The sequence below is a fragment of the Mycteria americana genome, chromosome 1 (genome assembly GCF_035582795.1).
Source record: "Mycteria americana isolate JAX WOST 10 ecotype Jacksonville Zoo and Gardens chromosome 1, USCA_MyAme_1.0, whole genome shotgun sequence".
In the NCBI taxonomy this organism is placed as follows: domain Eukaryota; kingdom Metazoa; phylum Chordata; class Aves; order Ciconiiformes; family Ciconiidae; genus Mycteria; species Mycteria americana.
Genome location: NC_134365.1, coordinates 15,221,632 through 15,247,469, shown reverse-complemented (window position 1 = coordinate 15,247,469; position 25,838 = coordinate 15,221,632). Strand labels below are relative to the sequence as shown.

The window sequence follows — 25,838 nt, the reverse complement described above, 5'->3', positions numbered from 1 at the left end:
AAGGGGGAGGGAGCGGGAGCTTTGACTGAGACCCGTTCAGGGTGATGTGGAGGTTTTGACTGAATCTCTCCTGTCAATACGACACTTGAGGCTGAGAATCTTCCCCGAAGCGTTTAAGGCTCATATACAAGGCAAGTGGGAGAGAGCTTCTTTTCTTAAAGCGAGTGGGACAGCACTAGCTGAAGGCGCTTCTTTTCTGCAGGGAACGAGCGGAGCAGTGAGCGAGCCTAGTTTCCCCTTTAGGGAACGGCACTTGGGGAGCAGGTATGGTCTGCTTTTATCCGGACCAGCGGGAGCTGGCAAGGCGAGACGCTCGCTCAGCGTTCCGGCGCAGACGCAGCTCCTGCCGGTTGTACCGAGCTCCTCTTCCTTTTGCCATATCCCCTCCCAGCTCCTGTTCTGCCCGCACACCGCCCTGCCTTCCCCGCCCGGCTTCAGCCCCTCCAGCGATATGGCTGATTGAGGGAGGGGAGGCGGCGGCTGGGGTTTCATTCGACGCCCACCAGGGGCTGAGCGAGCCTCCTTCAGTGCGCAAACTCGGGGCACCAGATAAAAGCTGGGCTGGCAGCTCTTACTCTGCCTCGATGGAGCCGCCACAATCGGGTGACTGGAGAAGCAGTTAGCAGCAGCGCCATAGACTAGCGTCCCCCCACACCTTGGGCAGAGAGAGTTTGGGGCTCTAAACAGCTGCTGCTGCGGCAGGAGGGAGCCGAGGTGAAGGGATCTGCTAGCTGGTTGGACGCAGAGGAGGCGGCTGTAATGGGGCATTGAGTTTGAGGGAGGAGGGGGGCGATTAAACGTCTTGTGATCATGGCGGAGTCTGGGTATTTTTTCCTGTCTAACTCTTCTGTGCGTGTGTCTCTTTCTCTCTTTTCTCTCTCTCCTTAGGGCGCTTGGCTGGGGCTGCTCGCTCGGGTTCTGCCTGTTGTTGCGCGAAATGGCGGCTGGCGTCTTCGTGGGTTTGGTTGTCGGTTTTTTGTGTAGGTTTTTTTTTTTTCTTCCCCTCCTATTCCCCTCCCCCCACTTGTGCCTTGGCTGCGGCTCCGCAGCGAACCGCGGCGGCGACTGAGTCAGGAGGGGGGCGGGAGCTGCGCGGGAGCCAATAGCCAGGCCGACTGGGTTAGCCCGGCGCGCCCTGATTGGCTGGTGCTGACATCATCCTGCAGCAGGGGCAGCCGCAGCTGGGCAGGGTTGGGGAGCTGCCGGAGGAGGTTGGTGCAAAGGGAGAAAACGGGCGCCATGATCCCAGCGCGAGGGAGGATTTCACAGGCGGGGGATCCCCGAAGAGCTGGTGAAAAGGAAAGCCGGGACGGGCCTTGGCTTCTCCTTCCCAAACAGTGCCGGGGTTGTGAGGAGAGGAGCGGGGGAAGAGCGAGAGAGGAGCAACTCGTGCCTGCTTTTGTAACTGCGTCAGTACAAGATGGCGCAGGGTCTCCCTGGAGAGGGAAGGGAGTTGCACGTCCGCCGGAGGTCATGTGACCGCGTTGCATTCTTGTGGGGTTTGGCTGCAGACCAAGCTGGCTGAGGCGGCGGCGGCTGCCCGGGAGAGTCCGTGCTTCCCTCCCCCTCCCCGCGCAACGCCGTCGGTGCCGCGTTGGTTCCCATTTCCCTTCCCCCATTAACCTTATGCACGAGGGTGTAGCTGCCGCTGAGGAAGGTTCTCGCTTCTCTCCCTATTCTCCACCCATCTCCAGGGTGTAGCTGCTCTCTGGGGAAGCTTGCCATTCCGCCCCCTCGCTCTTTAAGGCTTTACCCACCGCAAGGGAAAGTTTCCCCTCGGCTCCTACTCGCTCCGCCCGAACGTGGGAGCAGGAGGTGGGTGGCTCGGCTCCTGTGCTGGGCCTTCCCGCGGCTGGCTGTACTAGCGTAAATGCTGCCCGCTCTCGCTCGGCTTCCCCTTCTCATGTACTAGAGCACTCTCATCTGTAAGTTAGGTTCCCCGGAATCATAGAATGGTTCTTACTGAGTAACTTACTGAAGGAGTCGTTTTATAAGCGATGTTTAAATGACTCCACGAAAACAGCTGAGGAAAATGTACAGGCTATGTGGAATTGTTGTTCTGACAAGGAGGTCGTTGCTTTTCCAGTGTTGCTTTGCCGGGGGTATAGGGTGGGGGGGCCTCAGGAGAAATGTGCAAGCTATTAATGACTTTGTTCTATTTGAACAGAAGTTCGTTATGGAAAAACGGATCGATACTCTTTTATTTGTACGTTGTTGGAGCCTGTTGTAGCAATTGAGCAGCTTTTCTGTGGGGTAATGTGGCATGTATTACAAAGTTAGGCCGTGGATGGCCTGCATCTTTATTACAGGGATTTAAGTATACAGTTAGTGCAAATGAAAACTATGGTATGCAAATATCGTGAAGATGCCCCATGTCTTACTTTCTGAGGTTCATAGGAAAATGAACTTGTCACGCAGGTTGGGTAGGCTTGGAAGCTTGGCAGATATATTTTCTGGGTCTTTTTATTTCAATATTCTGATGGGGGGAAGTGAAAAATGTATGCTTTCCAATCCTAACACTTGAAGGAATGCAACTCGTGTTACTGGTTGGGTGGGGTTCTCATGTTGTCAAAGCAATGCAGTGGTCGTTCCCATGTCTTGTTCTTGTATGGCAGGGTGTAAATTTGGTCTCTGTATCTAACCCAAAAAACAACATTTAAAATTGCTGATGCTTTAATGGTGGTGGTTTGTTCCATTTAGAAATGTTTCATAGCACTTCTGTTCTCAGTCTGTCCCCAGATAGATATGAATATATTTTTTTTCTTCTTTTTTCCTTCACAGTAGTAACTTGGTGGGGGATAAAGCTTGAATATTTGGTGAACGTGTTGTGTGAGAACTACTGGAATGAAAGTAACTGAGTATATGAGTAATGCAGAAGACTCCTGTATAATAGATGCTACTTAATACGTGTTACATAAGTAATATGGTGAGGTGGAGTCTACTTACATAAGAACCGACTGGGGACTTGGGAGCTACTGTAACTAGTCCATATTAGTTGCAGATATAGCCTGCAGGGCATGTGTGTTGTCAGGGGAGGGGTAGAAGAACAGGATTGGAAGCATCTAATAGTGCTACATTTTTCCTTTGTAGGCTATATAAAGGATACCAGGAAAGAAATGGAGGAGGCAGTAATTAAGGATGACACACTGTGAAGCTCTTGAAAGTTTGGAGTCTTGTTTGAGCAGGCCCCCCTCTTTTTTTGGGTGTCAGATGGTGGCTGTCAGCTGAGCATTGCACCAACCAATTTTGTTCTGTGCCAGACTACTGTAAAGACCAGGATTCTTGAGTCCTAGAGGTTGTGAGGCTTTTTAAAAAAAAAAAAAAACCAAAAAAAAAACCCCCACCAAATCTTACTGTAAATGGTGTTATGAGGAGGCAGGTGGTTTGTTGACCAAACATTTAAGTGGCTGGATTACTGATTCTTCTTGTGTAGGCATACTATGACACAGGGTAAATACTCCCTTTGTAATGGAAGCTTCCAGAGAGGCTTTCAGTGTACAGTGGTTCTTTTGATACAGAACAGATTTATTTGGGACCTGACATTGTGACTATTCCCTTGCACATGTGTTAAATGAAGAACACTAATTTGAACTGAAGATGAGGAAAAAAACACATTTCTATTTCATTAGTACTTGCATTTAGGCATGTATTCTGTAATTATGAAGTAGGGAGTAGTTGCTTACCTCACTGTAAGGGAGCAGTTTCAATGCTTATGTTATAGAGTAGTTTATGTAGAATACCTGGCAATCAAAAGCTTAACTATGGCAGCTAGAGCTTTAATTCTTAAAGCACCCTTTGAGGTTGCTCACATTAATATCAGATTTTGCTTTGAAAACCAAGGAGTGAACAACTTTAAAAGTTCTCTGTGTAACTGAGAATATATAGCTACCTTATTGCAGCAGTACTTGAATTGAGATGTCTCTGTGCTTTTATGAAGCTATAGAAATGAAGGCAAGCTTTAATGAGCTTGTAATATTTTTTGTTTGTTTGTTTCAAGTTTATTCTACTAGCTGTTCTCAGGGAAGCAGTATTCATTACGTTCAAAGAAGCAGTGACTCCAGCAGTGTTGCAGTGCAGTCTCAAAACAATGTCTGATGCATTCTGAATTACTTCTGCTGCAGGAGATGAGTAAAAAACAAATGTGTGTGCTACTTTGAGACGGAAACCTCGGGGGAGGGGATGTGCTCAAAGGCCAGTCTGATGCAAGCTGTGTCTTAATCTGGAAGGTGAGGGGAAGGAAAGGAGCTGTAGGAGAGGGAGACTGGGTAAAAACAGGTAGCTTGCACTTACAGTAGCCTACCAGGAAGAGAAACAATTTCTACTGACCTCCACAATTCTTTCCTTTTTAATAAGGGTATTTCAGTTGGCTGGATGTTCTCCAGCAGTTAGTCTTGTGGTTCTAACTTGCTGTGATAGCCTGTCTGTGCATGTGTATGTGGTCTGTGCCTTTGCTAAGACCTGTTATTTAAACACCGTTGTTTACTTTTAGCCTTACAAAGGGACTGACAGGAGTTCAAGGGTATTTAGGGGAGAAGGGAGAGAGATACTAACAGTGTAATAGATCTCAGTATGCATTAATGCCATAGTTGAAACAGTTGAAGTGGTGCTCATGCTGAAAGATGATCCTGCACCCTTTCCCAGCTGTTCATTCTTGCTTCTGCACCACCCCTTTTTTGACGGTGCAAGTGGTCATGTGGGAAGTAGAAGAGAAGAATGCATCTCGCATAAGCCTAATTGTAATGGGTGGTTTTCTAATGTGCGTGTTCATTGCACAGCTTCACAAACCTGCTTGAACAGGAGTAGGAAGAAGCAGCTGCAGGGATAATAGAGATGTGCATGTTTTAAGTGTTAGTGAAATTAGGTGTGTTTTTTCTTAGCAAAGATGCAGTTCTTGGGGAATTTTGGGGTAACTCTTAAAGGCACTGGGCTAGTGCAGCCAGAATCACTGCTTAAGGAGTCAAGCTACCCCCCCCCCCCCCCCCCCCAAAGTTCAAAACTCTTTAAGAGTATGTAAAGCACTACTAGATTGACTTGCAGTTGTAGGTTGCAAGATCATTTCAGATTCACTGAAATGATAGCCTACAAAAATACATGAAATGCTGTTCTCAACTGTAGCCTAGTTAATGTTCACAGGATTTTGGACTTACGGAGCTTATTTAGTCGGAACAGGGTAAAACTTGGAATAGGCTTGCTTCTTCTAGAAGTGACTGATAATCTAATAGCTGGGATATTCAGTGAAGAATTACTGGATGAGTTCTGAGCTAATTAAAAAAAAAAAGTGATACCTGTGGGTCACAGTGGTCACTAGTCAGATGAATATGCGTTATTTGCATGTAGTAGAGCAGGTCCAGTGATGGCCAACTGATCAGTTTATCCACCTGGATGTGGAAAGACTGTTCAAGGCTTGAACAGCAGCAGGACCGGGTAGGAACTTCCTTTGCACACTGCTTCAGGTTTTGTGTTATGGTGAGATTTTCTGAAAATGTTGAGACTAGTAAGGTTTTTCCCTAGAAGGAAGACCAAGTTATTGGCTGGTTCTACAATTAACAGTTGAGTTCATCACATAAAGGAGCAAGTTTAAAGCTGTTGTGGCCTGCTAATCCCATTGTTAGTAGGAATTTGCACCAAGTCCAGCTCACTGGTATGTCGTTTACGTAGTGAGGTGGGGCAGTGGTTTGTTTTCTCCTTCTAGCATGACCTTGTTGTTTGAAGTAGAGTCTTTCTGATGAACTTCTGGTTGCATTGGAGAGCAGTGTTAAGCTCTGTCCTCAGTCAGTGTTAAGATGCAGGCAGTGTAAGTGCAATGGTGGTTTCTGAGGATCTCTAGGAAGAAAGTGGGGGAAAATACTGCCACTTTCTGAGAGTTAGGCTGTGCTGGAGTTGGGAAGTTACTGAACTGTGGGCTCCAGCATCCCTGAACTGCAGCTGAAGGTGGTCCTGTCACAGAGAAAGCAAGTGTTTGTGTTGCTTGTAAGCTTGGAAACCAAACAAAACTTAGCTGCTGTATTTGTGTGGTTATTAAGCATTGGACAAAAGAGGTTCCTTATCTCTGCTGAAACTTCTTACTGTGACTTGTCTGGAGGGAGCCTTTTAATAGAGGTAGGGAACAACCACAGGCTCAACAAATAAATTTCCTGCACTCCTGTGGTCAAGTATAGAAGCACTGTCTGCTAGCATGTTAATGATGCACAGTCATGCAGCTGTTCTTAGCAAAAATAGAAATGCAGCTTGAATGCAGTAGTATTTCATGTCTCTTCAAAGGTTTAGCTTTTGAAGACTGCTGTAGTCCTGCTCAGTGTGGCCTGTTAGGACTTGAAACAGTTTCAGAAGTACAGAAGTCTGACAGCAGAATGGTATACTCAGAATGGCTAGCTTTTTGACATCGACTACTACTAGCTATAATAATGTATTTGTTTCCTGCAAACTTCAGTATATTGGCAACTAATGAAGCTTTGTATTGGAGTTCAATTTGTAGTATCTGATCTATAGGAATTAGCATGTGTCTTTCTGTCCAGTTGATTGTCATGTGTACAGATCTTTGATGGCTGCTCAATCCAACTCTTATAGACCAACCAAATACAAGTCTAGAACTACCTTGTGTGGCAGATCTGGGGTGTGTCAAAACTAGTGGGGAGGGCACAAGAAGAACTTAAGCTGAAGAGCTATCTGGAAAACAAGCATTAGCATCTCATTCTCATGCTAAACTCCCTCTTTTCCTTGCCTTCTATGTTCCTGCCTTTCCTTATCAGGTTAGATGACTGTCATGTGATTTCCCCAAATTGAAGTAAAAAAAAAAACCTGGAGGTGCAGAGCTCTGTTGCTTATTAGTGTACACAAAGCAATCCCTTGAAGAGACTGTAAGTGAGACTCCAGCTGGTCATGAGATAGAGACTAAATTACCATCTCAAGCCTAAGAGGTCTCTTCCCAGCTTTATTCCCCAGTAAGTGCTAAACCGTGCAGTGGTTGTGCTGCTTCATTTTGGGCCATGGTGTTTGTGGCCCAATGTTGTTGGGCCGATGATAGGTTGCTTGATGTAGTCTTACCTGCTGAGGCAGGGTAAGTTGTCTTAAACTGCATCCAGAAGAACTATGGGCTTTGTAATTAGAAAACTTTGTAAGAGCATGTTACTTAAAATGTCATTGTTACAGCTATCCTGATTTAAAAGACTGCTCTTCACAGAATGAAACTCTTTCTTTTATCAGGGTGGTGCTACACTTTGAATTAATCTCCAAAGCTGTGCTCTATTACCCCGGCATTCATATGCTGGAGCAAGCTCATAAGCTTATAAAGGCATGCTGGGCAGTTGTCGGATCCTATTTTTAAACTGTTTCTGAGAAACACTTCTGTCTCCTATCTCTGCACAAGCATAGGAAAGGCTATCCTTCATGTAGGAGCCACAGTGTCTGGGCTCAGCTAACAGTAATTTTTGAACTTGAGTGTGTGCTCTTCAGAGATAGTAAAGTTGAATCTGCACTGACTTCTGTTGAGGAGGGGAAATTACGATAACTAGGAAATAGTGGTGGTGGGCTATTGAGTCCTTGGCTATAACTACCTATAATAAAAGATACAGGTCTATGGTGCTTGACAGAGTAGCCAAATTTAATAGGAATCCTGATGGCTAGTGTCAAAGAACCTGCTTTGCTATACTTAATGGAGTACAAGAACTGTTGAGAGCTGGAACACTTTAAATGGTATCTCTCTTGGTGAATGTTAAACATAGTTGCTTTGCTTAATAGTCTGCTACTGATTTGCAGTAACCCATTTACTACAATTGTGTAATACTACTGTACACCACCTTTAGATTTCCATTAACATTGGAAAATTGTGTAAAAATGCAACTGGGTTCTGTATGCAATAGGGCTAGTATTTTAAGGTTTTTCCTCCCTCTGTCCAAGATAATCTACTTCAGACTAGGCCTGAAATACAAACACTGAATATGGGTGTTAATGTACTCTTTCTATACTAGGGAGGGAGGGAATTCCAAAATTGACGGACCACTTCAGAGAATATATATTATGTAGTTTAGGACAAAAATAAAGAATACTAATGAAGCATTTAGACTTGGTTTTGTTTGTCTTTTTAAAACTGGTGAGCAGGGATATTTCAAACTGGACTAAGTACTATGAACAGGAAGAAAAAAATCATGGTGCTGTAAGATGAATTGTGCAGCGCAAAACCAACATACTGAGTTCTACATGTCTTAGAGCTCTTTCAAGAGCCTCCTCAAACACTGCAGTTGCTAGCATAGACCTAACTGATGGTAGGGAATCATCATTGCAAAGCATTATTAGGACTGTACCCTGAAGGCTGTAGCTAAGCCTGCAGTACTTCTAAGAGTTGGCAGTGCAGGGTCTTCTGGTTTGTGGTTTTTTCTTTTTTTTGGTAGAACAGGCAAGCTGCTCTTCCACACTTTCCTGCAGATTGTGCACTACAGACGTTGGCCTTAGAAGTGCAGCTGTTAGCTGAATTGGTTTGTCTTGTCTTCTGTTTTAGTGGTATGACTACTTAATAATCCTGTTCCCATTTAAGTAAATTGGAGTAGTTAACAGATACCAAGGAGAACAGCAGCTATCTAAATTTTGCCTTGTAGGCCAAGTGTTAGTGCTTATATGAAGGAGGAAAACTTATCATTGGACCTGTTGTAACCTCATCGTACAGTTAGCAAAGCAAGGTAATCTGTTTGAGGGGTATGATACCTTCTGAACTTGATCTCCTGTTTAAGTCTGTTGGCTTAAACATGCCCTTTAATTTCAGTAATGCAATGATACTGCAACATGTGTTCTGGAACTGTTTCCTCATTTAAAACAAAACAAAAAAAGCCTCAACTCCACACACTTCTGTAACCTGGCAAGAATATTCATATACTTGGCTCCTCTTTTGTTCAGTTTAATGGCTCTGCATTACCTAGCCTGATCAGAACTACAGGCTTATGTCTCAGATGTCTCATATGACTAATCCTCACATCCTTTCAATGTATTTTGTAAATAGCATATCACAAGTAGGGAATGAGCTGTCTACAAATGCTCCTTCTATCTAGAAGTGAATTGCTGGAAGGTACTTGCGCATGTCTGTAGATGCTTTGTAAAGCTTGGGGTTTTTTTCCTGTAGACAGCCTATGTACTTAACAGGAAGTGTCTTGCTCTGGCTGCCTCTTCTTTTTGCTTGAATAGTGTGGAGCAACAATTATGTACTGATTGCACTCATTACAAGTAAACTCTACATCCTGTTTAGAATAGGATATACATATTAACAAGTGTAAAATCTCTGTTGCATCTTCCTAGAAATAGCATGTTGCAGTCTTGGATGTTTCAGCTTCACAGCTGTTCAGAAGCCATTCCATATTTAAAATCCAAAGCCTCTAAGGGATGTCTGAAGTAACAGTTTAAAATAGGGGGCGGGTTTTTCTTACATGATGTAAGAATGAGTATCGTTTTGGAGTTGGTACTTATATCCTTCTCCATCATAAGTCCCCACTATAGTAGTAGACCGTCAAAGAGCAAAAAAACTGGGTGTCCAAAATGGGGTGGTTTGAACTGGGTGTCCAAAAAGGTAAGTCTGGTAGACCTCATTTTCTTTATGTGCCTTTCTGAGATTCTTGGTTGAATCTGAATTTTGGATGTGCTCAGTTGGCACTGGAGTGAAGGAGAGGTTTCTTACTGCTTAGAAACACTTTTACTGTAGCTCATAAGCTGAAATCTTGCTCTACTTGCCATATGATAAATAAAGATGAGATGCTTCATTAGACTTGTGTAAGGAAAAAGCAAATGAGTTTAATGTAAGCATTGGGTTTTTTTAATATGTATTTTTTGAGTCCCATTAAGCAGGAGCACAAGTCTGACTTGTGATACCTTTTTGAAACTCCCGTAGTATTAAATAACGCTCAACTGAAAGTGCTCGAAGGGGACTCCTGGCCTTTTTGACTGTGGCAGGAAAAAATAAGAATTAAATACATTGTTCTATAGACAAGCTTCACAACATATACACAAGATCCATTTAGCTTTTCTAAAGCAACTGAAGTATCAGTATATGTGAATAACCATGCTTACAATTACAGGTTACCAAAGGGAGGATGATGGAAACCTGTAGAGGTAACTGCAGCTCTTCAGAGGGAGGGCTGAAAGAATAGATGGGTTGAAGCAAAGGGTGTATTCCTGATGTTAACCAGAGAATAGTTACTGGAAAAGTATTCTCATCAGCATTTGTGGGCTTTCTAAGCTGTTGTTCACTTAACAAAAAAAAAAAAAAAAAACCCGAAACAACCCTGCCAGAATTGAGTACATCATCATTAGAGTTCCTGCCCCTAACTGCAGCAAAAGGGTGGACTGTAAGAAGGAAACCTGACAAACGTGGCTGTCTCAGTTGGAAAATAAGCAGGCCTAACCTGTAGTTCTTGAACAGCATACAACTTTTAAGTAGCTCAGGGCTATGTCTTGAGTAGATTGTAGCAGTGATGAGAATGGAGGCATTGTATGCAACTGCAGAATTCTGAAAGATTAGTTTAGAGGGGTATCTTCTGCATGTGAATAACGTGCCTATTTCAGGCAGTTGTGCTGCATCCTACATCACATGATTGCTAGCTGTTGTGTAACAGGAAAGCCTGGCTTTTTTTTTCCATTCATCTTATGGAGCTCGTGGAGGGAAACACAGATTGGACTTGTATTTAACTATAACTTCCTTCCCGTTAGGAACTCGCGTCTGGACTATTTGGATTTCTGGCACTTAATCTGCCATGTGGAATATTTTTGTTTCCTTTGGTTTGCCCATATGTGAAATTTGAGTAACCTTTGGAGTTTTGGGATGGAGAGGATGACTGGGAGCCATCTTTGTGGGATTAGAAAGTCATTCCATGATTGTCTCCTTCCCCAGCTTTCTGGATGGGTACAACTAGGTGTACTATGGTATACCCCGGTCAACTGGTAGTATGTATAAGCTAACAATACAGCACATAAGACCTATTTAAGCTTTTCTTATCTCAAACTTGAGGACTCTTACTTCCAAACTTAAGATAGTTTTGCTGTCTGAATGACAACCTGTGTTACCTCGAAACATAAAAAAGTGACTGGGGTGGAGGCTAGATCAAAGAATGGCAATTTTATGCCTAAATTTCCACTGCCTACCAGACTTCTCCAAAATCAGCTTGTAGGTTTCCTATGCAACAAATGGGTAGTGTGAAGTACAGAAAGAAGCCATGGAAACCAGCTGAAGAATGAGGAAGATTGCTCAAGAATGAGCAGCACAGAAAAGGAAGGTCCTTACCTTTAATTAGGTCTGCCTTTTACTTTTTCCTGTTTTGGAGCTGAATGTTCGTGCCCACTCTCCTTTGTAGCTTTCTGAAAGAGAAGCAGCACTAACTACCAAATCAGTAGCCTTGTTAAATGCAGGAGAGAGGGAATGATGAAGCCTGTAAGCATGCCTCCAAAGTCCTGTAAATGGTCTATATGACTTAAATTTGTCTGCATGGCGTAATCAAGCTCTTGTATTTTTACAACTCTCAGTTTGTAGGAATTTGACTTCCACGTTTATAATGGAAGTAGAAAAAGAACATGATATTTAGTGCAGTCTGACTTCATACTGTCATGGAAAATCTGTTTAGTGCCAGCTGGCTGTATGTCATTTTTTTTTCTCCTGACTTTTGTGTGTAATATGCGATTTCTTTTTTCTGTTTATTCATGGTCTTTGTATTAACTTCGTGTTTTCTCCAGAAAATTGTACCCAACTTAAATATAAAGTTGTGTGTTTCCTTTCTTTTCTAATGTGAAAGAGACACTGCTGCTTTTTCACAACAGAGCAAGAGGTGCTCCAAGGGGGGAAGCTAGTGCTTGAGTTTGCAAGTCAGAATAGTCTTGTAGCTTATAGTTGCTGCTTAACTGAGTTCTAAGATACTGGCAGAAAAAAAGTTATAGTTTAAAAACACAGCTGGCAGCAGGCTCATCTCTACCCATAGAAAAGTAAACTTTTCCTGCCACAATCCCCTGATCTGTTTGGATAACGATAAAATGATACTGGGCAAAAAGCAAGAGTTCTGTGACTGTTTGCCCAAAGTATAAATACTTCAGGCTTTATTGAGTGGTTGTGTGGCTTAAATGTTGGAGCAATACTGTCTCATGTCTTCCCCTACCCCTAAAACCTTGGGTACCTTAGACAAGGGGAAGAAAAGTAGCAATCCTGAGCTGGTTTATCAGCTCCAGCTGAATGATGCCAATACATTTCCTGACCTCCTCTGTGGAAGGGGTAGTATAGTCACTGCAGTTACATTGCAGTGCCTCAACAGTATTATTTCTTTTCAAGCAACACAAAGGCATCAAGACTCAGCTGAAACGAGAATGCAGCTTGCTTGTTACTTTTCTATGGATAGTCCCCAAAACATAGCTATTAAAGCTCATAACTTGAATTACTCCTTCTCCAGTTGCTGTCATGGGAACCTTGATGCTATGCACAGGCATGACTAACATGAGAAATCAGTGAAACCGAATACTCTAGTGTCTCTTTGTCATTATAACATGAATATATTTAGGTAATAACCATTAATGTCTTCACATCAGCTGCTACTTCTCTTCTTATCCATAGCTACAAATTACTCCTACTTGTAGGTTTTGGTACATATCCATGCTATAAAGCAAAGGAATATGATAACTTGGTAACAGTAACTGTCTAGTTTGAGCTATGCCAAACTGTTTCCACTTAACAAAATAAAACTAACACCCACCCACCCCCCCCACAATTGCTACCTTGATCCATAGAGGCATAAATAAATCCATAGCAGTCCCTTGGATTTTCCCCTGAGGGAGAAATGCAAAAAATGCGTGTGAGCCTGGTTACTGCTACTGTAAAAACTGTATAAGGCCACAGTTTTTCTGTTGTGTGAGTTTATTGGCAGCAGGACACAGGTGTTAAATTTGTGAGGGAAAGTGTCTGGAGCTATTGTGTGGATGTCATTATATTTGCAATCAATATGCACATACCCTTAGTATAAATAATCTCTTCCTGACAAATCAGTCTGCAGCAATCCACCTGAAAGTATGAAGCCTCTTTGCACTGCAAAGCGTGTGCAGAACAGGCCTGGAATCACTCGGGCAAGAAGTGGATAAATACTAGCTTTGGCATGCAGAAGTGTACCCATGTGTGGAGCAAAGATAGAAACAGCAGGCTTGTCCTAGCGTGCTCCTCTGGCAGCTACACAGACATGTCACTACTGTGTAGAACTGTGCTTTCCCTCCAATCTTCCATGTATTTTCCACTTACTTGGTGGTGGTCATGCTCTGTTTGGGGATATTGGTTTGCAGTTTGGTCTGGGGTTTTGTTTCATTTAAAGTTTGGATTTTAGAAAACTGAACAGATTTCAGCTGCTTACTGTGGTTCTTCCTGCTGAAGCAAAAGTTTCATGCTGGTATTAACTGCCTTTGAAAACTGGCTATGTATGAAAGGATGCTGATTGAGAATACAACTTTCAAAATCTTGAACTCTGGAAAAAAATGGAGTGTCTGCTTGCAGAAAGACTTGCAACCTCTTGCATAACTACTTAGATGGAGACAGTAAAACCTTAATCCCCTGATGTCTGAATCATGCTCGTTCAGTTAAAAAGACCTAGCAGTATGGCCACTTGACTAGTGAGAAAGTTGAGCAATTCCTTTTGTCCTCAAATATTTTTTTAATATGCAGATGAAAATGAATAATTTTGCTGCTAAGTTAAAACTTTTTAGTCAGTAGTTCTACAGGCTTGTTGTGCCATTTGCTTTGCAGCTCCCTCCAAGGAGATCTCACTTTTTTACAGTAATTTAATGTGATGTTAGTAGTAAGCTAACAACTGTGTAAACACTTAGATAGTTGGACATTGGTAAAACTACTACTATCAAAAGATAAAAAGGAACCATTTGTTATTAAACAGTACATAAACAGAAGCTAAAGCGGTGAATCCCATGCAGGACAGGGGCTTAAGCCAACATAATGTTCCCTCCCAACAGTAGGGTCTGCTAGCTGCACACAAGTCCTTTGTGGCCTTGAAAGGTCTGAACATAAGCAGGGCTGGTAGCACCACCTATTGTTCTTGGTATGTTTTTAGTTTCCCTGAGTCCCAATGCTAAAGTTGTAGGTAGTAGAACTTGGGGTGCGGGGGGAATTGTAACTTCAGTTCTTGGTTTTATGCTTTAGAATAAAGCCTCTTGCTGCTTGTTTGAGAAGTCACCAAAATCTTGTCCAAGCTGTGATCCTTTTGTGGGAAAAGAGTGTATTTAAGTGGCGGGTGGAGTTTAAGAAGCTTATGTTTAAAAATGAGTCTTTCACAATTCCCAATGCTGATCAGATTATACATACCTTAGATGTGTGAAACAGGTATGACTTAGCCATGTATACTGTAGCCTGTTCACATGTATCTCTTGGAGACAGAATAATGTTAACTAAATCTAGACCTGGGTAAGGTCACTCTGGACTGCTCTAAGCTGAGTGTGTGAGCATGTATTAACATTAATTGCTTCTAATTACACTAACATCTGAGCAGAAAGGAAGAAGAAACCACTTGGTTAAAGCTTGTTGTTGTTGAAAGATCAGTAACAACAGGAAGCAAGTGGTAGATTGACATATCTATGTAACAAGGCTAAAGGGAGTGCATTAAGATGAAATTAAGGACTTCCAGGAATGAAGGCAGCACTGAGAGCTAGAGAAAGGAGGAGGGGTAGGAATTGGTGAGATGAGAGGATATCAAGCAGAAAAGTGTGGTGAGCAAATCCAAGAGTAAGAGAATGTCCTATGATGAAGAGAGCCACCTTTAGCAACAGTGAAAGAAAAGGAAGCTTTACAGGAGGACCTGTTGAAACTTAATGGCTGTTAGCTAACGACACATGCCATCAAGAAGTCAATGCAGAAGTCTGCTGGATCTGCAAGCATGGGATTGACAAAAACAGCACTGAGGCAGCTGTTGGGGTTGTTAGCTTGGCCTAGGGGCTGGAGGAGTCATGGAGGTGTTGCAGCTAGTTGGAAGAAAGAATAACGAGTTCGGTAGTAACCCAACAAAGTAAAAAGTGATAGCAGTAAGACCATGTTGACGGTGACTGAACAAGTTCAACTCAGTGTTGCAACACTGCCAGCTTTTTAATGAGCCTTAACTAGGAAGTGGTATGTCAGGGCCTGTTTGTGGGTGCGAGAGGCAACAGTGGCTTAAGGCGTTATCTCTGGTTGCTCTTTGCTGCTCTTAGGAGTTATTGTTCTGACACTAGAGCGTAGTGCTTCATCACCTCAGTTGTGCTGATCATTTGTGAGAGTATGCTGAGAACAAGGGATTGATCTGTTGAATAAAGTGATCACTTTCTCCCACCCCTGAATTTAATTTTTGAGCTGGGCCTCAGTGTGGATCTAAGAGTCATCAAAATGAAGGGGGAGCTATTGTATGATGTGAAACAATCCCTCCAGGCCCGTGTTGCTGCAGAAACACCTCTTCCTCCTTTTTTCACTTCTATTTAGTGAGTGGATTCTAAGAGCACATCAGTGCCTTCATGTCAGGGGCATAGGTAACTAGAAGCTAGTAACTGGTGATCAATGAAAAATTTGGCTTGAGGAATTTTGTTACATAGGAAGTCTAAGGCAGAGATAGGGGGCAAAGTCTCATCAAAGGCATATTGTTAAATATTACCATGAGATGCTCTTAGCTGTAGTCTCATTAGTTTGTCACAATTTAACAAAACTATTTCTGCAGGAAATGAAGCAGGGATTTCTTACTGATAACATAAGAAATAAATTAGGCAGCAGTATGTGGCCTGTAATTACAAGCTTTATGAAACAAGGGGGTCCAGTGGCCCAGGCAGTCTGTTCTGACACTTCTCAACTTTCCCCTGTTAGATTTCATAATGTTACAAAACATAATAGAGATGAGTAGGACTGGATTTTCTGCAAGTGCGTTTCTTCTGAGCATCAAACATTTTTTACTTTCAGGGATTAAAACAATACAATTAAAAGAATGAGCTTAATGATAGAGCAAGTCTTACTTTCACAGACCTTCTTCTCCCACCCTCCCCCTTGCCTTTCCATGGTAACTCCAGTACCTCATGAGTTACTAGTAATGCTGGCAGAGACTAATGTTTACAACTCAGTCTATTTTTTCAATACAGGCTTCAGTCTCCTCTAGCAAATTACAACCAGATGGGAGCTGCAGGGAGCAGAGTGGAATTTGATTCTGTTTTGTGGCTTGTGATGTTAACAAAATTCTTTGGGTATTTTCATTGTTATTCTGCCTAGAAAATGGCTTGTGCACTCCTCCTGTCCAGTCATTGTAATGTGCAGTCTCCCAGCATGCTGGGGTAAGCCTTCACTGAAGTATGTTGCTTTACTTCCACTACAGTGATAGACTACTGTATAAGCATATTACATTGATTTTTTTTTTCCAAGTAAAAGGATCAAAACCTAGTAAATCCAGCCAGAAAAGTTTTTTCCTCTGCTCTTCAAGTCTTTCTCTTTTCTCCCTTAAACTACCCTAGCTGAAAGTACCTTAAAGGAATACTTGGTGGAATTTGATGAGGGAGACAGGCTGTCACCCGAAACTGAAGTGGTTCTAGGATCTGTAATGCAGACAGGATAAGGATTTTTTCATGCAGTTAATGCTGTGCTTTTTACGCTGGTTGGTGCCATCTCAGAGGAAAAGACTCAACGTGTTGAATCACAGAAACGTTGCTTCCTGCTGGGGTTTGGGATTTCCTTGCAGCTCTCCCCTCCGTAGCTGCAGGAGCTGGTTTTGCGTAGTGCGTGTGCTCAGGCAGGAACTTGCTGGAGATGAAGACAGAAGCCAAACAGTTCTGCGCAGACTGTAATAGTTTCTGACTCAAATTGTGTGGTAATTGTCAAAATATCATAGGGTGTGGTAGGAACTGCTGTGTCTAATGTTGTTGAGGATTTATCCCTTCATAATTTGCCTAAATGAATACCATATGCTAATCTTAATTAACATATGAAAGTGGGGGAAAGATTTCTTGATGTTTTCTAGCCATTTGAAACCTGATAGCGTGCAAAAATAAATTTCAGTATGCTGGAGTGTTGGGTTTTTTTTTCCCCAGTTGCTCGATCTTAACTTCCATTGCAGTGGAAATATGATAAAGCTTCAAATTACTATCTAGTTTCACTAGGAATTAAAAATATGTAACCCTGGAAGTTACAGTAGTAAATTGGTACAGAGTATTTTGAAAGACATACCTGCTTCATACAGCTGTTTGCTTCCCAGAAGAGAAGTATTCCTAAGAGTTTGTTATGGTACTGGATTTTAGTGTCAAATACAAGATTTGCGATTTTACTATGAACACAAACTTTGAGAATTCATGTGAATTCCTTCAGTAATTGTTCTTGATAAACCCGGTCTTACAGCTTCAAGAGGCAAACAGGAAAGTGGGGGTAGTCAAACTTTCAGGCAGGTAACTCCAATAAACTAAATCTTTAAAAGGAAGAACATAACCAGTACTTGTTTCTTTTCTTGGTGATCACTCCAGTGAAGTCTTGCACTTCTGTAATGCGGTGACATGCCTTCCAATGCTTAGAAATATTAGCCTGCTGTTTACTTGGAAGCATATTCCTCAGAGACCTAAGTTCAAGGCCCAATCTAAAGACTTTAGTGCCTTTATTATGCCATCTCTATGATACAGCACAGGCGTTTGTGGTGGAAATATTTCTGTGGTGGAAGTTCTACTGTTTTTCAGGCAATCTATTAGATAAGTGGGAATGCTTTTGAAATAAATACAAAAACCCTTGCTTAAGCTTTCTGAATGTGGAATAGTGTGAAACAGTGCATTACTCTTATATGCGCTTTTTTCATACGCTACTTCAGATCTGCTGTCTTTTTACCCTGCAGTGCCAGAGAACTCTGGAGGAAGCCATTTCTCTCCTGTGTTTTAACCTCTGCTATACTTGGTCCACTCCTTGTACAGCAAACAGTTTCTTCTGGTGGACTATCTTCTTGTGCTGCTTGGAGGAAGGGGGAAGAGTTGGTCTTAGTGGAGTGTCTGAAATAAGGGACTTCAGAGGGCTGCCTGAATTTGTTAAATCTAGTGTCTTAGAGCATCTAGAAAGGCCTACGTCATAGGATAATCTGAATGTGTTTCACTTTGTACGTCCTTCGCGGTGCATTCCATGAAAATGTTTCCAGTGCCTTTGAATTTTTGTCTTTGGGCTCTAGTGATCCTAGGACATGAACTAGCAGCTAAAGCACTACCAGAGATGCAACTCCTCACTCTGTTTTAAATAAGGGAAGCTTCCATCCCTAAATACAGTTCTTGCTGGGATAAAAAAGGCTATATATTTTGATTAAAGTCCATGCACCTTATTTGAGATAGTAAGATTTTTTTTTTCCAAGCATTTTTTAATGAAAACTTTCCTTAATGGTGAATGGCAGCCATGTAAACTAATGTGTGTCACTACTTGTTAAAGGAAAAGCATGTTTTCAGAGTGTGGTTTTTGGACTTCCAGACAGATTACACAAGTTCAAGAAGGCTACATCCTGTGTAGAAAACCAGCTCACAGAAATGCCCATTGTTCTTCAGGATTATAAGGCACTGTATTTTCTCCCTGCCTTCTTTTTCAAAGCACTATATGGAAAATACTAATGGAAAGGAACCACAGCAGCTTAACAAGTGCTTGGTCCTGCCAGGTACTGAGCACTCTGCCCTTACTGAAATGGCGGGGGAGCAGATTAAAACACTAGACTCCCTGGCTAGAGAACAAAGGTGTTGTGCTGGTAAAAGTAGCTGAGGGTGTTTTATTAGTTATGAGAATCAATTGATAGTTGATATACATTAAGTGTGAAAGTTGTTTGTATGCAGCCATGCCAGTATTTACTGCCATTAGGGGGGGAAAAAGTTACAGGATATGCAGTTTGCTTCAAGCATGGTGAATTTTCCTTGACATTGCTTCATCCCTGCTTAGTCATTACTGCAGAAAGAGAGAATGGGATATCTGAATCTAATACCCCACCAAAGAGATAGGGTGGTTAGTGTTTCTGAATCTCTACCCATGCTTATTGCTGAGTTGTGTGCTATTCCACCTGCAAGTTAATGGACCTATCCATAAAGAAGGGGAGCTATCAAGCCAAAAATGGTAAAACTTTTTCACTCTTCCTTTCTTTTTTTTAATGTTTCACCTACATTATCATCTTGGAGCTTATTTTTTAAAAAGCTGAGGTGCTATTTTTCATGTTCCATTTTCAAACAGGAAAAGTGTGTTTCAGTGTGAATTTTAAAACCCTCGTATTATAGTTTTCTTACTTTAAGAAAGCAACAACTTGTGTTTCTTTCTAGAGTTCAGTACCTATTTAAGACCAAAACATTTGTTACGATAATACAGATGTAGCTAAGCACAAGGCTGCCATGAGAGTGTTTGAGGCTGTATCCTGCTTTTCTGCAGTCCTGTGAAAGGGATCACCTCCCTTTAGTCGCTGCCAGTCTCCCGACTGTGCAGCATTCCCAAAACATGTGGCCCATAAAATGGGATTATAGGGAAGGCATTCAAGTAAACAGAAGTTCCCTCGGGACAAGATTTGCTTTTTCACGTGGAGCTCCTGTGTGCTTTGGCCTGGCGCTGCAGCCCCGTTCCCTAGCTAGGGACAACTTCCCTTGGTGACCCTAAGGGTGTGAGCACCTAGGCCATCCCCGTGTTTTGGCGATAGTCTACTCCTAGGCTGGCTGGCACAATAGTCCCTTTTGTAGTGTTTTTGGAAGGACACACCCAATTGCAAGTTAAGGCAAAAGAATCCTTTCTGTGTCTCTTCGGTGTCTGTATGTAGCAATAAACGACGAGTCCCATGATGTGGCTATAGCTGCCAAAAATCTGCAGTGAACGTATGGCTGTATCTGTCATTAACTGTACAGTATTGCTGAAGTGGCCCAGTGCTTTTGTGAATTGCATTCAACGGTAAGTAGCTGTTTAAAGCTGAAAACTTTCGTGCTTCTGCAAGCATACAGTTATCTTGGTGGATAATAGTGTATTTCTATGATTGTGTGGTCCCATCCAGCTTATTCTGTTGAAAGTACACAACTGGGGATGGATTCAGTCTGCAGTTCGAGTACTTTTGAGTTCTTCATTGAGACTAAATTATATTAGCAGCCTTGGTGAGGAGTGTTTCCAGACTTGCTCCCTGTGTCCAGTCCTGGCCTCGGTAATTCAGACTGTCATTGCTGCTCCGCAGGATTATGCTGTGTGGGAAATCAGGGTACAAAGCCTTCAGACTTGGGTTCCTTTCACTGTGTGTCTCTTTCGCTTTCATACTTTTAAAAAAACTTGTGTCAGATGGCTTTTGTTCTTCTATATTTCCAATGGATGCTAGTCACCAGGGGAATGGTTCAGTCAGTAGTAGTCCCCCTATGCCAGTAGTGAGGCTTCAGATGCTGCTGGCCTTGTCTTGGCTTCCTAGAGGTGCTGCTGTGAACCACAGTATGGAGGCTTTTGCCCAGAGGGAAAGCTACAATTGTAAATATTCTCCTTAAAACAACAGAAACTTGTAAATTCATGTGGCTGTGTTCCAGGCTGGCTGGTGTTGGCCAGTCGTTGATGTGCTGTTGGGCGTTAGTGAGGAGCATGACAGAGATCCCTATGGGATGAAAGACTGCCTGGTGCCTTTGAGACAGTGCAGCCTTATGCTTACTGCCATTACCTTTCTTTAGAGGTGACTGAATGGAAACTGTTAAACTTCTCATAATTGGTCTTGGTGTGAAGCTTTGAACAAATAGCAGCACTGAGGATTTTCAGTTATCTGAAGAAACATAGGCCAGAAACTCTGCTTTTTTTGTTTCTGCACCTGGTACAAAGAACTACTGAGAACAGCCCTGGGAACAGGGTTGCCAACCCGGTTCCTGCCGCTGTCAAAAGCAGCTAATTCATTCATTCGTGTACCCCCTATTGTAGCCGAAGCAAAGAATTGTTTGCTATGGGTTCTAAATCAGCAGTTGCTGTTTTCTTTCTCTTGTTGGCTGGTTTCTTTTCAAAGCATTTACAATGGGGAGCGCATTTACAAAATTAAGGGAGGTAAATTCAGGGCCTGTAGCTCATACCATGAGTAACTGCACTCAGGAGTAATGTCATTGTCACAGCTGTACGCAGCTTTCGATTCTAGAGGGTCCGATTCTCTACTGTGATCTATAAGGTGGTATAAATGAGACAAAGCAGGCCACCTTAATTTGATGGCAGTCTGCAGATAAGACTAGTGGTTATTCTAAGACTGCTTAATCCTATTTAAGGTTGGGATTTTTTTGGAAAGTTTCTGAATTCTGGGCATATTTTGTACAGAAGCCCATTTAAAAGCTGGGGCTGAATTAATCTGTCATTTTCATATTTGCTACATAAAACAGTGGTATTTTCATCATATTTAAACTTTATAAGAGTTAAAAAATAGGATTATTAAATTTTCCAAAGTTTAAGGAGATTAATTATATTTTTAATACCTCCAGGTTTATAGGGTCTGATGTTGAATTATGAGGGGAAGTAACGACACATTTAATTACTGTATTTTCCAAACATTAAGTAGATTATATAGATATAGCAGCAGGGAACTGAAAATGTCTTGTGAATAACAGCAACACCTGCTTGTATTTCATTTAGTAATTTTTGTGTGGGGTCATTTGTTGTAGAAAATGGTGTTTTATGAACAAGCTTTTGAGGGGAATGGTATGTTGCCAAGGCTGCAGTATTTTGTATTACACTGTTCGGATTCTGTATTGTAAATCAAAGAAGCAGAGCCATATGTCCATGACCTCAGCTCCAAAAACCCTGCAATTAGTAATGATTTAAATTAACATGATTTGTATGGAAAACAGCTTTTAGAAACCTTGGAAAATTGGAGGTATGCTCAGTGAAGGACCTCTCAGACACTGCACAGCGCTGAAGGGGCAGCTCATGGCAGCCAGAGCTGGTGCATCTGCCTTACCAGGTCATCAGTCCTGTGGTATTTAAAATTGAAACCTGCAAACTGGGTCTAAATGGAATCAATATAATTGCTCAGTCATAGAGAGTTGTAAACTCCAAACAGATGTCCATACAGGGGTCTTTACCAGTGCACTGCAACCCATTCAGTAACATAGTGTATCATTCAGTGATTCAACCAAGCAGGTCGCGTACCCTGGTCCATGTGAGTTTCCTTCCCTCCCTCCCCAGTCCACCTGTGTACCAGCACTGGCAGGCAGGTGAACATGCAGTGAGCTGGATCAGCAGAAAAGAACTGATAGATGCCAGTGTAGCTCTGTGAACGGCTTGTTGTGGGGTCAAATGAGTGCCAGTGCAAGGGAAGCAGGAGGGGGAACTTCCCGTTTTGGCAACAGTCAGTGATCAGATTGGCTTTATGGTTTCATGAAATCGTGTCTAAGTTATATGCACATCTATAACTTTCTGAAAAGCCACGGTAGTTGAAGGCATCACTTCCCTGCAGCTGAGTGCCACCCCTCTCCTGGGCACTGCTGCTCTGTCAGCTGCTTGATGCAAAGGCAGGTAGGGGACACAAACATGGCTGACTGAGCTTCTAAGATCTTTCTAGAAATCTCTAGGAGTGATGGAGAGAAGTCTTACGGATAAAGTGTGGTTCAGATGACCCTCTTTGTATGTTTACATTAATATGAGATTAAATAGGTGACTCTTGGGGGACTATAAAGAACTCTAGGCTCAGACCTGCGCAGCTGCAATTAGGCAGGTGAGCCATGCTGAAGGAGACTGAAGACTTCAGTGCAATTTTCTAGAAAATAGAGAAATCCACATAGTAAAAAGACATGCAGAAATGGCTAACTAAGATCATTGGTAATGAACTAGTATAACTCAAAAAAAAAAAGGGGGGGGGGGTTGCAAATCCCAGCCAGTTTATCTGGATTATCAGACTGGTGTCAAAGTACTGAATTCAGTTTGTGGACTGGGGTAAGACATTAGAAGGTCACCATGACCTTGGGGTGGGGTGGGGGAATCATCTTAATTTTTCCTTGTAAAGTTTAAAGGCCCTGAGCAGTGTCTATCCAAGGGCCTGTTTTTACTACCTACTCTTGTGAGTGACACTAGAGATTACTAAAACTGGAAGAAGTTAGATGAACCAAACCTCTTTTCTCATTTTCTATTTAGTGCTGTCGTTAGTGTTCTTGGCAGCACTTCATAGATACTCACTTTCAGTGGTTTTTATGCTTGGTTGCACTTCCTGTCTCATATATTAGCATAATGATGTCATTCTCGTACACTGCTCTGGGGGAGCGTGGTGGTGTGCTCTGCCCAAACCTCTGCAAGAAAGGCTTTCTTGCTCTCCTGCAAGAAAACTTTGCTTCTGCATTGATGGCTGAAATCCAAATGGGAGGGTCCCTTTTTTGAGCCTCCCCTGTATGGAAGTGGGGAACAGAGTGGAAGAGGCAGAGAAGTACCTTCCTCATGCCATCTTCTGTAGGAAGCTACTTACAGGACTGTCTGTCTTCACCTAGTGTGGGTGAGCAACTGGAGCCTGTATAACCCTGTCTGTACCTCCATAGCCCCCCCATAGCTGTAGAAGGAAAGGAAGGGGTGGGGAAGCCGTTTACCCCTAAAGCAAACAAAGCAATGCAAAGTGGGAATGGGAGCTTCAAACATGTCCCTGCTCCCCTGGCCAGGCAGTGCTGGTGGTGGGAGGAAGGAACTGAGAAAGTCCTGTCTGCCCAGTGCATCTTTCATGGACCAGGAGAGCAGCAGGCACTGAGCAGGGGGTGCAGGGTTTGTTTCTCTGGTTCTACTGCGTGTCCCAAGAAGGCAGCAAGGATGGAGCGGTTGCTCCTTGGGGATGTTGCTGCAGGAGAGGGAGGAGTGCGGCTGCCAGGAGGGAGCAGGCGGCCCTGGCACCTCTGGGGAGCAGTCTGGGCCTGCTGCTCCTCCTGCCTCGTCAGGTTGCTCGTGTGCACCGGGCTAGGCTGCTGTGCAAGCAGCAATTAGGCAGAAAGCTTTAAAGTGATAGAAATCGGCATGTTTAAAATGAACTTGGAAAAACTTCTGGAAGACTTTGTCCCCTTAAATCTGGCTGAAAGGATCTCTTCCAGTGTGAGTCATCCGCAGCTGTAGAGGAGCCCTGGGCAGAGCCTTCCTCCCCTCCGCTGAATGGAACTGTCAGAGTGCCCGGAGCCAGGGCAGGGAGAAAAATACCCCGATTCATTTCCTAACGAGATATGCATGGGAGAATTCCCCACGGGGCCACCGGTGGGGGTGTGTGGCTTTGTGTTTTTCAATCACTCGGCTCCACATAAGCAACATTGTGCAGCTTTTGAGCTCCCACCCGGAGGACTGAAACACCCCAAGCCTGTCCACAGGAAGCAGACAATAGTGTTGATATGCCTGTTGCTGCAGAGGAAGTGGCTTCTGTTATAACCAACAAGCAATCTGCCAAAGTCCACAGTTTGGGCGGTTGCCAGGCTAAATTTGACATAAAAGTATTTAACCTTTTTGGCTTTTTTCTTACTGTTTTCTGGAGATGTTTCTCCTGCTTCCTACCATTTAAATCTCACATATGGGAGGGGTATTTTTCCCCCCACAAAAATTGATCAGGCTTTTATTTAGAAAAGACAGAATTGTTAACAATCTAGTCTATTTAATAGATGATTAAAATACTCTCAAATGCTCTCAGTAGGCTGGCAAAACAGGCTAAACTGTATGCAGCTAAGGTGTTGCTCAGGGCTTCGTCATGCCCTTTCCCATCCCACCTCGCTGTAATCAGTTTTTGATCTGAATTTGACATTGGAAATATGACATATTATTGCAGAAAAGATGGTATGTCAAAATCAGACTTCAGATAATCGAGGCATCAGGCGCCCTCTTGTGATGTTTCTCTGGGAGCATCGTAAGGTGAGCAGCTTCCCAGAAGCAGAGGCTGAGCAGAGCTTCAGCCTCAGTTGTCATTCGTGGGAAGACTAGTGTGCGCTTGGGCACCTGCATCGTGATCCAATGCGGTTCTGATGTGTAGGAGTTACTTGTTGACGGGTCCACAAACTTCACTCCAGCTATACAATGTGGCAATTCAAAATGAAGCTTTGAGCAGAAAAAAGTGACTTGTATCTTCCAAAAGACAAAAATAAGATTTTTTTAAAAATATTTTTATGTTTAAATGTTTTAAATGTACTGAGCAATGTTTGCAAAGTATTAGATTTCTCTGATGGGCCAGATTTTAAGTTGAATTTTAAACTTCACTGACTGTTAATAATATGATGCAAGTTTAGATTTTTTTGGTTTAGACTATGCTGCATGTTTATAATCATTCACCTCCTTGTGTTGCATAATATCAGGAAAATATGCTGCATCTCCCTGGAAGTCAAACTCTAGGACTAGTTTTATTAACTCTAGTTAATAAATACTTTTTCAGATTGCTCACTGCAAATGGCTGAAAATACCTCATTTCTCCAGGTACCAGACTATAAGTAAAAGTGCAAACTCCAGAGTAAAAGAGGTAAATTAATTTACAAAGTTAACTAAATAGCTATGACACCTCTGAAAACATGGGCCTTTGGTGGCTTGCTGCCTAAAGAAATAAATTTCACTGTTTTTTATATATGGAACTCATAAGTTGTTCAAAGGACACAAATATCATATTATTTTCTGGCCTGGTGCAAAGTCCCAAACTTACTGGTATCTCTAATATGCAAACACGTCTGAGCATAACGTGCTCTTCCCCTTGCCAGCATTATTCTGTCTTCCTCGCTCTTTGGGGTTTAAAGGTGTTGCTTATTTCAGGCTTATTGACCCAGAGCAGTTTTAGACTGGGCTACCTGCCATTCTGTGAAGGCATTTCTAGCAAAATAGCAGTTTCTATCAATGTACCTCTCAGCCTGAAAGCTTCTGAGGGTTATGATCATTTCATAGAGCAGTAACTAGAATATAAAAGAATAATAGTCGTGCTGGG

The 25,838-nt window shown here is 42.7% G+C and overlaps 1 long non-coding RNA gene across 1 annotated transcript; it reads left to right on the top strand.

Annotated features, from left to right (window-relative positions):
• Nucleotides 1-65: 65 nt before the first annotated feature.
• On the top strand, nucleotides 66-18,271 carry LOC142404653 (uncharacterized). The gene is made up of 3 exons (XR_012773931.1): nucleotides 66-980; nucleotides 1,167-1,925; nucleotides 16,226-18,271. It is a non-coding gene; the product is annotated as an uncharacterized LOC142404653 (long non-coding RNA).
• Nucleotides 18,272-25,838: the final 7,567 nt, after the last annotated feature.